Here is a 14,621-nt window from a genome sequence, read left to right on the forward strand (position 1 = left end):
ATGCTGGACAGGAGACACTCCGAAAGCTCACCTGACAACCTGCCTGAATACACAGCAGCAAACATGAGAGCCTGCCTCAAGTAACTCAGAGGTGAGGACAGGAGGTTTGTCTTTTGGTCTACACATGCATGGGCATATACAGTCACATTCGTTCTGTCTCTCTGTCTCTCTGTCTCTCTCTCTCTCTCTCTCTCTCTCTCTCTCTCACACACACACACACACTCATGCACATACATGGACATACAAGATAGAAGGAAAAGAAAGAGAAGAAGAAATAATAATGGAGTAAGTTATTTGATCTAGAGAACAAATATGAGCTAAGACTCTGCTCTGATCATCTAGCTATTCAATGTTCAGTGGCCCATGGTCTATTCATTCATCTGTCTATTCAATCACCCATCTGTTTATTCATTTATCCATGTATCCATTCTACCATACTTTCATTCATCCATTTCTCCATTCATCCATATATATTATGTATAAATTAGAATTGAAGCAATAGATTCATCATAAAAACACATTTGAATATATGTCTTTGGGGTGAAAATTAAGTCAAGATTTCATTCCAACATAAAGTAAATGTAATTAGGCTGATTAGCTTGACAATGAGAACTGGTATGGCCAGTTGTCAAATGATTGACATTTCTCATAAGACGCATGGTAAAATCTGCACCACTAGGTTTTTGACTTCATATATAATATATATTATATAACATACACATAGATAGATAGATAGATAGATAGATAGATAGATAGATAGATAGATAGATAGATAGTGTAGAGATAGCTTGGCACATTTAGGAAATTGAACCCTTATGAGATAGTAAATTTATGGTAAAAAACTAAATGAGCACAAAGGAAAATTGTTGAGGAAGTATTTTGCTTTGAAAAATTCAGTTTGTGTCCATGAACAAAAAAAATGAATTCTATAGAAAGCAAAATAATCAATTTTTAATGTCCTTCCTCCCCGTGACAGATTTCTGGATCCATGGAAACAGCCCTTATCCCCCACTTCTGTCAATCATCCTCCACTTTATACTCCTAGGCAGCCTTAGCCACTCCCATCATGTGACCTGTGTAACCCAGAGGTGCAAAGAACTTAGTCATCCCGAGAGTTCCACCCGGACTCCCTGAGTCCAGCTCAGGAAAAGACTGTAGCCACTTCCACCCCATATCCTCAGAAGCCAATCAGAAGATGGGACATCATTTCTTACCCCAACACAGGTCCTGTACTATGTGATACATAACACCAGATACCTACAAACAGAAAACACTCCAAGTGTACAAAGCCTGGGTCAAGGCGATGGGTAGAGAAAAACAAGCCCTGATGAGCCAAGCTCAATACTCAGAACCTACACTAAAAGGCAGATGAAACTGGGCAGTGGTGTAGCATGCCTTTAATTCCAAAACCTGAGAGACAAAGGCAGGTGGATCTCTCTGAGTTCGAGGCCAGCCTGGTCTACAGAGTGAGTTCTAGAACAACCAATACTACTCTTGTGGCTTCCATGGGCACTTTCAGGTATGTGGTACACAAACTCATGCAGATACACATAAACACACGCATAAATAAAAAAAAGTACATACATTTATTTATTTAATTTTAATTTTTATAGATTTTTCTGTGGGTTTTACATCATGTACCCCAGTCCCAGTCATCTCTCTGTCCCTTCAACCTCCACTCATTCCAACTTTCCCTCAACACCCCCCAAAATAAAACGCACAAACAACAAAAAGCATAGAAAACATCTCATCGTGGAGGCTGTAGTGTGTCACAGTGTGACGCACAGTACATCCCTCTGTCCACACATCTTCATTTGCAAATGTTCATTGCAATGAGTCGTTGGTCTGGTTCAAAGTCGACACCATCAATATCGGATCCTCACCAGGACTCCTCTGGGTTATCCCATTGTTGCCCTGTGTCATGGAGGTCCTGCAGCTTTGGAACAGCAGCACTGGCCCTTTTCACACATCTCAACCATTTGCAGATGCTATAGATTTTGGGGGTGGGCCAATTCAGAGTCCTCGATCTGGGCCTGGGTGATAGCCGAGCTCATTAGCCCAGCATCTCTCTTTCATCCACACCACTTGGGCAAGTTCTCCAGCACTGCTCTGGCTAGGCCACCGTCAGCAGAAGGCAGGGACAGTTCTCCTGCACTCATGCCCTCAGGGCCGGCTCACCAGCACCCACACCAGAGCCAGCCCCACTGCCTTGTCCAGTAAAGGTTCAGAATCCACTCTTCTGAATGCTGCAGCCTTCGAGGGGCTGTAACGGCTCTCCTGCTCTCACATGCTTGGGGCTGGCTCACTGTGCCTTCTCCATCAGGACCAGCTCCGCTGCATTGCCCAGGTGCAGGGCTGCTCTCCTGAGTGTTACAGCCAATGAGGGGACAGAGCCAGTTCTCCCACTTTCATGACACAGGAGCACCTTTCCTGACTACTGCAGATGGCAAGGTGGGAGGGAGAAGGCATCTCCCCCACTGCCCAGGCCACTTCACTGCAGCTCTCCCATGCTCTCACCCTTGAGCGCACCTTCACCCAGAGCTATCGAGGTGAAGTGCAGGGATTGTTCTCCTGAGTGCCGCAGCCATTGAGGGGCTGGGGCCAGCTCCCCTGCCCCAGGGCTAGTTCTCCCAACTGCTGCAGGGGGTAAGGGGTGAGTGGGGAGGGCATCACCACACACCCACAACCACACCATCTCACAGCAGACTGAGTGGTGAAGCCAGCTCTCCCAAGCTCTTGCTTGCGCTTGCACCCAACCCCAGCCACCTGCACAGCTCTCCTGTGCTGTCCAGGCAAGGAGCAGGGCCCACTCTCGCACGTGCTGCAGCTGATAAGCGGCGGAGCTAGCTCTCCTAAGGTCATGAACCCGTGAGTAGCTTTCTCAACCACCAGAGTAGGGAGCATCACCCTCTGCGCCCACGTCACCCCATGGTAAATGAGTAGCAGGGTCACAGCTCTCCCATACTCATGCCCTCGGAGCTGGCTCACCATACCTCTGCAGCCTGGGCAAGGCACAAGACCTGCTCTTCTGAATGCTCCCACCAGTGAAAAATGAGCCAGCTTTCCAGAATGCTGTATCCAGCGAAGAGGAGAGACAGTTAGAGCTATGCACAGCCCCTGGGTACCCACGTGGTCCCTGGCAACTACCTAACCAGGGACATCCCCCCCATGTTCTCCAGTGGTAATATGAGCCACGGACATCGACACTGACCCCTGCCACTGCGTAGCCACAGACTCAGATGTGGCCTTCACAGAAGATAAGGCTGTGACCTCACCAGGGCTCCAGGTGATGGGGCTGGCCACTCATCACAGGCTACGCTACCCCATCCTCAGGTCTCCAGTTTCATCTCTCCTTATAATGAAATGTAAAGCCATTCCACTCCGCTTTCTCTCCCATCCGACCACAACACACTCCCACTGGGCATATGGCTGGTGGGCCCCTAGGCCATAACCTCATCTGTACTAAGCGGCAAGCCGGCAGGTGTCTATGGCCCGCCCGTTCCTGTCTAGGAGGGCAGATTTGTGGGTCACGTGGCCATCCACAGGTCTCTGTCTGACTTCCTCCTCCTGCCTTGTGCTGCCAGGCTTTAATATGATTTGATTCGATTCGATATGAATTGTATGTGTCTTAACCATAAGACAGCCTTGGCCACTGAGTCAGGCATCAAACTAGGATGAGCAAAGGGCTGCCATCTGCCCTGCCCCTGACTGATAGAAGACCACCACCAACAGGGTGTGTCTTTGCCCATTGCCAGGGGAGACAAAAAAATCTTATTAAGAGATCATCCCTCAGGGCTGGAGAGCTTGACTGCTCTTCCAGAGGTCTCGAGTTCAATTCCCAGCAACCACATGGTGGCTCACAACCATCTGTAATGTGATCCGATGCCCTCTTCTGGTGTGTCTGAAGACAGAGACAGTGTACAAATAAACAAACAAACAAATTAATTAATTAATTAAATGAAATTAAATAAAATAAATAAATCTTTTTTTAAAAAAAGGAAAAGAAAAAAAAAAGAAATCACCCCTCAGGATGAGACTTCAGAAATCATATAAAACCTGCCTACGGTGTAGATCAGCACCATGGCCTCTTGGCCACTGTCCATTTTCAGTTTGAGAATTCCTCTACCACACAGTATACTCTGTCCTCTACATCCTACACTCTATGTCTGAATTCTTTCAATGGTGATCACAAGAATCAGGAAGCAGAGGAGGGGCCAGAGAAAGGCTCTAGTAACAGTATAGGCCAAATAAACAAACAAACAAACAAACAAACAAACAAACAAATAAATAAATAAATGTGAAAAAGAAAAGAAAGACACTGTCTTCCAGCATTCACATGCCCTGTGTCAGCACTAGGGGGCAGCATTTCTAGGAGTAATCAGTAAAATGATAACTTGCATCTTTAAAATATAGTTCGTAATTTTTAGCAGAAAAGTTTAAACACATGTAAGTTACCCCTCTTACTACGGCTAAGTCTTTGAGCCTGGTAAATATAATATCCTTCAAGACCAAATATTTGTATTAAAATACTCTGTGGTTGTATATAACCCAGATCCCAGATAATGATTTCTATCCAATAAAATAATAATAATAATAATAATAATACCTTCCATACAATAATCTGAGAATAGATAACCCTTGAAAATTCCACTGCATGAATCACTTAAGACTGAAGCACCCCTAGGTTTCCTCATCTTGTTCAGGGCGGAGGCCAGCACTGTTGGTCAGATTCCCATCACTGAGAAAAAACGGTGTAATAAATGAAGGATTTGTTTAGCTCATGGCTTTCAGAAGTTCCTGTCCATGGTCAACATCTCCATTGCTTCTGGGTCCATGTGTAGCAATGCATACTATCGTGCTAGATCGAGAAACTGGAGCAGAGTAACTCACCTCAGACGGGAGGCAGTGATGGACGGAGAAAGCGCCCTGTCCCCGAGAGCACACCACCATCTTGGTTATTTTTCTATTGCTGTGACCAACACCACGATTCAGAAAACATATAATAAAAAGGATGTAATGTAGGGCTTACGGTACATAGAGTGAGTCCGTGGCCATCATGGCAGAGATCGTGACAGCAGGCAGACAGCATGATGCTGGAACAGTAGATGAGATGTTACATTATGGTCCACAAGCATGAGGCAGAGGGGAGGGGAGGGAGAAAGGGAAGAGGGGGGGGACAGAGAGGGAGAGGGAGAGGGAGAGGGAGAGGGAGAGGGAGAGGGAGAGGGAGAGGGAGAGGGAGAGGGAGAGGGAGAGGGAGAGGGAGAGGGAGGAAGGACTAACTGGGAATGGTGTGGGCTTTCGAAACCTCAAAGCCTGCCCCAGTAACACACCTCCTCCAAGGCCACACCTCCTAATCCTTCGCAAACAGTTCCACCAACTCAAGACCAAGTATTCAAACGTATGAGCCTCTGGGGGCCAGTATCACTCAAACCACACTACCCAATGACTTACATTCTCCAAATGGCCCCCCCAAAACTTTTCGTCACCTCCCGTCTTGGTTTTCTTGGCCAATTGGTACAACAAAATGCTCCATTTTTGTGAGAAATTGTTTCCTCTGACTCCCAGTTCAAGGTCTAGACCTCCATGTCAGGGAAGTCAAGTCTGCCGGAGTTCGAAGCAGCTGGATCTGTTCCATCCCCAACCGGGAACAAATAGCAATGGACACATGATGTTGCTCGGTTCACTTCTTCACGTACACAGAGTAGGACCCTAGCCAAAGAATGGTGCCACCCATAGTGGATGTCTACCTGCCCTGATTGATACGACCAAGATATGGACAGCTACGCACAAATACCTCCCCCCTCCCGAGTGATTCTAGATTCTGTCAACTTGACAATTAACACTCATCACCACACCTCCCAAATACACCACCAGTTAATGACCCCACCAGTAGATGAACCCACTGGTTAGCTAAGAGCCCTCTTGGTCTAACCACCTCTCCGTAATGAATCCATAAGCTGGGGCCAAGCCTTCAACACATGTGCCTTTAGGAGGCTGGAGACAATTCCTATCTGAACAAGTACACACTCAAGGAGTAGAAGAAGAAAGCGACACACTGAAGGAAGTGTCACTTCTTTAAACGGGTCCCTTTAGCTGGACGATCGAGGCATCTGCTAACATGCTATGCAGGAGCCAGGGTCACCCAGCAGAATGCAGGATTCCCTATGGAAGTGCAAGGTGGAGACTGGGGGACACCAGTTTTGTGGCTTAAATGTGAAATGTCTCCCGGTGCGTTGACCACTTGGTCCCAGGTGGGGGAGTTTAGAAATTTTAGAAGGCGGGTCCTAACTGGGAAGTAGATCACTTGGTATATATGTTTTTATGATGGTGGTACCTCGTCCCTGGCTTTTCTCTCTCCTCCTTCCCTGCCTCTCTTCCTCCTCCTCCTCTTCCTTCTCCTCCTCCTCTTCCTCATCCTCCTTCTCTTCCTCATCCTCTCCTCCTCCTCCCTTTCCCCATCCTGTTCCAACTCCTGCTCTTCCTCCTCCTTCATACCCTCCCCCCATGAGATAAAGAGTCAGTGCCACTGCATTCTAAAGCCACCATGACATTCTGCTAAAACAACCGGACTGAATCCTGTGAAATGGTGGGCTAAATCTAATCTTTTGTCACTTAGGTGGTTCCCTCCGTGGCTTTGGACACAGCTACGGAAAGTTAACTCACACAACTAGTTACCTGAACCACAACTAGTTCAAAGAATAATGTGGAACCCAGCCTCCAGGCACAACTTGTTGGCGGCCAGCTTGAACTCCCAGCTACTTGTATCTGTAAGTTGCCTGCAATCTTGTAGGCAACACCAGTTAAATTCACTGGTACACCAAGGTATACTTGGGTATTGTTTCTTTGGTCTTTCCCTGGTTGCCTATGTGGGTAAGTAGATGTTTGTTCATCTCCCCAGGAAAAGTTAACAATGGTTGACCCAGAAAAAAAAAATCAAGTTTAAGTAAAGCACTGATGTCAGCAGCCACAGACACCCAATATCTGTGCTGACGACACTAACACTAGCTGCCCAAACCACAGAACACAAGCGTGTGTGCTGGGTGGAGGACTGGTAATCCAGAGCTGTGTTGCTTGTTCACTGACTGTTGAAGCCTCTATCTTTGATGGACAGGTGAGCTTTCCTCCACAGTACAATGCAGAGAGAAAAGTTATTCCATTTGCTCCAGCTGCAGCCAGCAGAGGCGAGGACAGCATGGGACAGCGCAAACACATCAGAATGTTTTGGTCCAAAAGGACACATCCACTCACAGCCCAGCATCTGGGATGCAGCCGGCTTCCACAACAGGAAATGTGTCTGGGAAGGAGAGGAAGCTGACTGTTCTGAGTGGATTTTTGTCTGTCAAGGTATGTGTCTCTCTTGGAGGATACGTGAGTCTCATGACAATGCCACTTCTTCTGTCTGGGTTTTTTTTTAATTGATTGATTGATTGATCGATTGATTATAAGTACACTGTAGCTGTCTTCAGTGGGCATCAGATCCTATTACAGATGGTTGTGAGCCACCATGTGGTTGCTGGGATTTGAACTCAGGACCTCTGGAAGAGCAGTCAGTGTTCTTACCACTGAGCCATCTCTCCAGCAATGTCTGGGTTATTTTAATTTGGTGTGTGTGTTAGTCTCTCTCTCTCTCTCTCTCTCTCTCTCTCTCTCTCTCTCTCTCTCTGTGTGTGTGTGTGTGTGTGTGTGTGTGTGTGTGTGTGTGGTGGGGGGGTGTATATGTGCACACTGCTAAAGACCACACCGAGGCCTTGAACATATTAGGCAAGCTCTCTACCACCAAGCTATATCCCAAACTCACTACCTTCCAAGGTGGCATTAGCACTGTCATCTCTGTGTGACAGCTACAGTTACACTGGAATTCACATACCAGAGGAGCATGGAATCTGGGAAGAGAATCTGAATGCCATTCTAAACATGAGCCGCTTTCAAACACAAAAGGAAATCAAGAGTGATTGCAAGGGAAGGGATTGACTTTCTTGGTCATTTGATTGAGTAGAAACAATTCGCTAGCCCTTGTGGGTCACCGCATTCTGTTTTCCACTCAAGAAAGAAATCTTCCCTCTTCATTTAAATTTGAAAATGTATTGACACGACTTAATAGAGAGGCGCAGACACTGTAAATAACAACTGGAATTTACATTTATACTGGGGCCCTTTTGCAGCCAAGCCAGAGAATGGGGACTGGGAAACAGTTGGACTTAATTTAAATTCCTGCGTGGTGTGCTGGCATCCATGACCCCCATCATCAGAATTCTTGGAGACTTGAGAGTTTTCCATCCGGAGCCAATAGATTATTCTTATAGACATACAAATTCTAAGATCCAACTTCTATATTAATCTTACGCCCTGTACATGGACTTCATCAACACGGCAACCTCCACTCCCAAAACAATGAGTCCAATAATTATGGTTTAATCTAACGACATATTCGTTTGAAGGGCTGAACCACGGAGCATGCATGCAGTTCTCTCTTAAGACCACCAGAGGGCACTATGTGACAACTTACTGCAATGGCGTGGCTTCGCTTCAACAGTTTGTGAAGTTAGCCTTCTTCGACACCTTAAAGTATTGCCAGTGGTCAATGTGGAGACCATAACTACAAAATACCTTTATTTAGAGTCTCTGGAACTGCTATTTGGAAGGTTGATTTGAGTAAAGGCAGAGTATATCCAGAAGACAGAACAAAGGACTTGGTTAAAGAAACCAAAAGCTGCAACAGTTGGTGGGGGTGCAGAGTTTGGGGGAGACGGGGGGGGGGGGGGGGGGGAGACCATACACGGAAGGAGGGAGGGGTCTGAGGAAAGCTCGTTCTGTCTCCAGTATTTGTTTCAACACGCAAGAAGATCACCTTTTTTTTTTTTTTTTTTTTTTTTTTTTTTTGGTTCTTTTTTTCGGAGCTGGGGACCGAACCCAGAAGATCACCATTTCTAACTGTAAACAACTCTAATTCTTTTGACTTCTGGGCATCTTACCCACCCGACCACTCCCCCTTCAGCTCCGGAGAGCGCCCCCACCCCATCTGCTCACAGTACCCTGTAATCTCTGCTCCCACTGAATTTCTTTGGGTTTCATAATTTCCTCATTCCCTTTCAAGTCTAGCTGGATTGCAGAGCTCAGTTTACAATTATGAATAAAAACTAAATAAGAAAAAAAAGATAAAATAAATCTTTGCCTCTGCCATGCTGGTTTCAGTCAGATTTTTTTTTTTTTTTTTTTTTAATCACAGCAACAGAGAAGCAAACTAGGTAGACTTTACAAGGCAAAAAATACAGATACTAACTGAAGGCTGAGGAGAAGGCTCAACGGTACGGCACCAGCCTCGTAAGCATGAGGACCTGAGCGCCCTCTCCAGGATCCGTGCAAAAAGCAGGGCAAGGTGGTCTGGGCTTTGAGGAGACTGGAGGCAAAGACAGGAGCATCTCTAGAGGGATCTCTAGAGGCAAAGTTGCAGGCCAATGATACTCTGTCTCAATCAAAAAGACAGAAGGCATCGGAACACTGATAGATAGCCAAGGCTGCCTGCCCTCCCATCACGCCCCCCATACACACACAAATGCACACACATCCCACAAAAGATAATTGAGAAATGGATAAAAAGTGCATTCAAATCTAAAGAGCTAGAACTTGTTGGGGTTCAAGAGTCACCCACAAACCACAGGAACAGCAATCTCGAGCAGACAGGAAGGGTTTATAGAACACACGCCCTAAGACTGATCAATCAGTGCTGTAGCTCAGAATTTAGGGGATGAGGTTATGACCCCGAACATTTCTTAAGATTGGCTTATAACGAGAAAAAAAACCACAATGACGTCATGTGCAGATACCTCAAGTGCTGCCCGGTGGTCAGCTCTGGCTATTTTGGCCAGCTAGACCAAACAGTTCTAACTTACCTTTATTCTGAGTGGTCCTAGGTGGAGCTTACTGTTGTCGAATTTCTTAAGATTACTAAAGCTCAGAACACACGGAACATGTGGTCAGCGTGACCCTGCTCTGAGTTAAGTTATTTTTCTGTGTCAGTGGCTGGCAGGCATATCACAGCCACAGTATGAAATAACTGGCAGACACAGAGCAAAATGGCTGCAGCTACGCCCGGCTGGGGGTGGGGCGGGCCTCAGCAGAACTAAAACTTAACAAAGAGAAAAGGGAAAACCTTCATGATTTTAGGTTGGTCGCTAGTTTCTTAAATGTCCAAGCAAAAAAAAAAAAAAAAAAAATGAGTAAAGGACCTAAGTTGGTTGTTCATGTTAATTCCATTTCTCACTGTTGTGACCTGCCGAGAAGCAATTTCAAAGAGGAGGGGTTCTCGTCCGTCCCAGGATACGGTGAAGAGGAGGCGTGGCAGCAGGAGCTTGAGGCGTTCTACATCCACAGTCAGAAAGCAGAGGCGTGTGGCCCTGATGCTCTGCCCACTTGCTTGTTTTACTTAGTGAGTGAGGAACCCCAGCCCATCCATGATACCTGCCATAGCCAGGGCGAGCCTCTTCTCTTCTGTGAAATGCTTCAGGAAACACCCTCAGTGTCGCACTTAATGCGGTTGTACAGGGCTATCCTCTGAGGCAAACTGCCGCCATCTTCCTGAGTTCAGCTGTGCCTGCTTAGAGCATCGTATGAGCTTATTGGCTGTTGATCTCCCCTCACGGGATGGGTAGGGAAGGTCATGAGAGTATCCAGTCATTTCTCCCAACCAGTTGCATGGGATTCTGCCCTAATTGCATGTAGCCTCAGGGAGGGGCTAGAAACATAGTCTGGGAAGAACGAGAGAGGGGGCTCCATCTATGAGGACCTGGGAGAGTCATCAATCCAGTGGAGTGCAAACCTTCTAGTATGGCTGCTTTAAGACTACCCACGTCCTGCCTGTAACCCCTCACCTATTAGTCTGTAAATGCAATAAACTCAGTGGTTCCCCAGAGTGAATGTCAGAGGAATGTGTGCCTCCTTTTGTCATCAAAACCTTAGGAATAACTGAAAACATTGTTTACCTCTGGGGGGGGGGGGTAGCAACACGCGGCGATTTGAAATCCAATCAAACTGACAATGAAAGTTAACAATCACACGTATCAGCAGAATTTTCTCCAGCAGAAAGAAAAATACACTAACAGGTGTGTGTTTTTAAATACTGGATTGTTAAAAAGCAGGGCTTCGAGGCCAAGTTGAACTACATAGTGAGTTTTTAGGCTACCCTGAACTAACACCCGAAGGTTTGTTTCACAACAAAAACAAAGGGGGTGGAGGGGCTAACAAACCACAGAGTCCTGTGCCTCCCCTCCCCTCTGTGTACACATGGTGCATTTACTCACAGGCAAGAAAACAGTCCTATGCATAAAATAAAATAAATCTTTATGTAGTAGGTGGATGTCAGAGCCATCAGACCAGCACACAGACCGTAGGCATCTGACATCAGTGTGATATACTACTTATCTGTATAATGCTTTCTACGGTTGAGCATCTAGAATGGCCCAGTCTGTGAGTTTAGTCCAGTTCCCAGGACTGATTTTTAAAGCAGGGCGTGGCCCCTCATGTTCCTGCTGTAGGGAGGAAACACCAAGACACACAGATCACTGGAATGCTGGCTGCAGGCTCAGAGAGAGAGGCTCAAGGGAGCAGGACACTGTCTTCTTCTGACCTCTGCATGCACACAGGGACTAGGGAACATGGGGACTCAAAGCAGGCTGTGAAATTACCTTTAACAAAATCTAGTTTTTGCCTAAAATGTGCAAATCCTAGAAAGAATGAAAGACCCCACTCTTGTCACCCTATGGCATATGCCAAAGCTTGACAAAATAAAATCCACACAGTGCGCAGTGCCAGTTGGTGGAACAGATCTTCTGACACACCATTACAAAGTAGACCGTCCATTAAACCTTGAATTTGTCAACGACAAAGACTTCAAAAAGTGGTGTAAGTAATGTACTTAAACCTGGACTATGTTGCCAGTTTGTACCCTGCCATCTTTTTCAATTTTTCGATATGATTTTACCTGCTTTTACACTGTAAGAAAATGAGTCATGAATACACAATTTAAAAAAAAAAAAAAAAAGCAGACACACAGGCCACACGTTGACTCTTGCACTCCAGTGGGATACTGTAAGTGGCGCTTCCTCAACTTCGGGGCCCATCCTGCTGCCACATTTTAGAACGCCACCTCTCTCTGTGTTGGGCTTTCTCTCCAGAAAGAAAATTGAATCGGAAAGTAAATAAATAAACATATAAATAAACATTAACTTGCTATGATGACTAACTCCTAAAGTCTCAATGAAATCAGTCTTGCTGAAACATTGTAGATGAAAACAGGTGCAGGTCCCAGTCCCTGAACTAGGAATTGAAAGGTTTTTCCTCCCTCAATCGTATCTTATCTCTCTTCCTGCAGCCTCCAAGTGTCCTGAAGCATCGGTGACATCTCTCTGGGGTCTTTCAGGAGACTTCTCACTAAGAAGTGGCCTGGAAGGCAGGGAGGAGCAGAGATAGACTCGCACCTGCGCACCTGCGTTGCCAAGCAACTATTGCTGCGCCTGGACCTCTGGGTTTATGGACACTGTGCTCCCCCTCCTGGCAGCGCTGGGCCGTCACTGAAATTCTGCGTTGGGGCTGTACCATTTTGTCAGAGAAACGACCTAAATAGAACCTCCTGTCCCCATGTCGATGGAGGTAATTTTAAAAAGTTAAGAAGTTGATCAATAGATTAAAAAAAAATAAACTGTTTCCTACAGTCTAGCAATGCAGGAATAATTAGAATTCAAAAATAAAATACTATCTCCGATAGCGTGCCCTCAAATGGAAATCCTTAAATAAAAGTCCTACAAAATATATACAGGTACATTTTCACAAAACCTTGAAATGAAGTGTAAATAAGCCAGGAGTTTATAGATCAATGTGAAGAAATTCTTTGGTCATTAGCAGAGAGGTTGGATCACAATATCCATTCTTTCTGTCTATACAATCAGAAGACTAAATCCTCGGAGAAAATAGCAACAGTTTCTAACCCTGCAACAGATATGTAAAACTGGAGAGAAATGTCAGACAGGCACAGAGGCCCAGATCCACCATCGAAGGCTTCCATAACGAAGTGTGTTTGCCGTTGATAAGGGAATGAATAAATGGAAGAAGAGAAGAGACAGAGCCTAAAATAGACCAGTGTAACTACTGACAATTGGTTTAGCCAAGGGGACAATGGTAACTCAATAAAAAATAACAGAAATGTCTGCTCCGCAAACAGGAGTAATGAATGAAATTGGAGAGTGTAAAGGAATAAACATGGGCAGGAGCTTGGTAGCTTTTCTAAAGCTTTACTTAAAATGACCAGCAGATGGGCTGGGGATTTAGCTCAGTGGTAGAGCGCTTGCCTAGGAAGCACAAGGCCCTGGGTTCGGTCCCCAGCTCCGAAAAAAAAGAACCAAAAATAATAATAATAATAATAATAATAACCAGCAGACGTGCAAACATTAGAAATAAAATACAAAACAAAAACATCTACGTGGCCTTGGGTTTGCAGTACTTTTTAACGTGACACTAAAAGTCGTGCCTTAAAAATAAATCAATGTAGACTTTGTTAAAATGTAGAAGGTTGGCCTAGAGATATGACTCAGCCGGCAGAGTGCTGGCCCATCATACACAAAGCCCTGAGTTTGGTCCCCAGCACCTCCTCAAGCCTCCTGGGATAGCACAGGAGAGGCAGAGTCAGGACAGTCAGTACTAGACCATCTTCAGCAACACAGGAAGTCTGAGCTCAAAAGTAATTAAATTAAATGTCAAGCGTCTCTCTTCTGTAAATGATGCTGTTGAGAGAGCGAACTAATGAGCCAGAGTAGGAGAAAATATTTGAAAAGTGCGTTTTTAAATAAGGTATGTAAAATACATAGATAAACTCCAAAACTCAACAAAAGGAAGACAGAAAAGGGATTTAAAGATGAATGAGGGATGAGCGAGCTTGTGGCCCAGGCGTGTGAGCTCAGCACTCCAGAACATGGGACAGGGGTATCACAAGTTCCCAGAAAGCCAGGACTACAAAGTGTGGTTAGGGGTACGGCTGAGTGATAAGAAGGTTCTTGGGAAACCTAGGGGCCTGGTTTCAATCAGCAAGAAAACAGTTAGTAAAGGTCTGGATACATCAACCTGTGGGTCAAAACCCCTTGGGGGCCAAATGACTCTTTCACAGGGTTTGCCTAACAGCATCAGAGAACACAAGTATTTGCATGATAACTTTTAACAGTAGCAAAATTACAGCTATGAAGCAGCAATGAAAAAATTTTAGGGAGGGTCACCGCCACCCAAGGAACGGTATTTATTAAAGGGTCACGGCAATCAGGAAAGTTGAGGGCCACTGCAATGGACACTTCACACACACACACACACACACACACACACACACACACACACACACGACACCCAAAAGTCATCCTGGCAAGAAAGAAAGGCAAATTAAAACAGGTGGTATTAAAATCCAGGGGCAGAAATAGAATTACAGCAGGGCTGTTTATCCATTGCTGGGGGAATGTGCTAGGGTGTGGTCACTTTGGAAGACAGAGAGCTAAATGTAGTCTTATAGAAGAGCCAACAATTATATACCTGGGTATGTGATAGCTAATAGGAGTTCCAAGCAAAGAAACAGGAAACAGCATTCA

The 14,621-nt window shown here is 45.5% G+C and overlaps 1 long non-coding RNA gene across 1 annotated transcript; it reads left to right on the forward strand.

The window, feature by feature from the left end:
* Positions 1 to 5,284: 5,284 nt before the first annotated feature.
* LOC134482865 (uncharacterized) lies at positions 5,285 to 13,467 on the forward strand. The gene is made up of 2 exons (XR_010059492.1): positions 5,285 to 7,347; positions 12,371 to 13,467. It is a non-coding gene; the product is annotated as an uncharacterized LOC134482865 (long non-coding RNA).
* The last annotated feature ends 1,154 nt before the right edge of the window (positions 13,468 to 14,621 follow it).

Source organism: Rattus norvegicus, chromosome 17 (genome assembly GCF_036323735.1).
Source record: "Rattus norvegicus strain BN/NHsdMcwi chromosome 17, GRCr8, whole genome shotgun sequence".
Taxonomy (NCBI): domain Eukaryota; kingdom Metazoa; phylum Chordata; class Mammalia; order Rodentia; family Muridae; genus Rattus; species Rattus norvegicus.